Raw genomic sequence first — 861 nt, 5'->3', positions numbered from 1 at the left:
TCAAGTTCTGCTTTCCGGGAGAAGCCCGGATAAGAAACTTGCCTTCCTTCTCCACATTCTGGGCAGGCCCGCCATTCCTGATTTGTCCTCTAAGGAGTCAGGGAGGAAAGGAAGGGCTCTAATTAAACAGCCCCGTGTGGCTGGGGATTCCCTCACTTGCCCAAACCTGGAAATGAAGCATGTACCAATTTCTCCAAGTGATCTCCTGCAGCCAGGGCAGCCCCTGGGAACGCAGCCTTCCACCCGCTGCTGCTTTCCAGGCAAAGGCCTTCTCCCTCCAGGCTTGTCCAAGAAGAGGGGGCAGGTGGTGGGAGAGAAGAGGAAGAGATGGAAGGGCTGTGAAAGCGGGGGCCGGGTGAGGGCTGGGGCTGAGGAACAGGTAGGCGGCGGACCCACGCTGGCCAGTGCTGTGTGCAGGTCCGGGTCCCAAGGCCTCCGAGGCTGCTCTGGCCACTCTCCCCACGACCTACCCCCTCCCCACGCTTCGCTCATCCTTTCTCTCTCTTTCTCTCTTTTCTTTCCTTTCTTTCCTCCCTTTCTCTCTTTCTCTCTTTCTTTCTTGTTTTAAACAAAGGTGTCCGTTTCAAAGACAGCAAGGAATGGCTGAGTTGAAGGAGGGATGCAGTCATTTAAGAAGCCCCAGAAAGAAGCAGAGGCGTGAGGGCTGCTGCGTCCAGGACGGGGAGAGGGGCTGAAATCGCGGACTCTCTCTGGGGAACCCAGGAGACTGCTCCTCTTGGCAGGACCCCTCTCTCCCAGAGCGGCATCGCGCAGACAACGCGCCGGGTGCTTGCCCCTCAGGACCGGACGCCGGGTGTCGTGGAGTGCCTAGGACTCCCGCCCGCTTCCGTCGAGAGCCCG

Source organism: Mandrillus leucophaeus, unplaced genomic scaffold (genome assembly GCF_000951045.1).
Source record: "Mandrillus leucophaeus isolate KB7577 unplaced genomic scaffold, Mleu.le_1.0 Scaffold681, whole genome shotgun sequence".
Classification (NCBI taxonomy): Eukaryota; Metazoa; Chordata; class Mammalia; order Primates; family Cercopithecidae; genus Mandrillus; species Mandrillus leucophaeus.
This window is presented reverse-complemented; position numbering follows the sequence as displayed.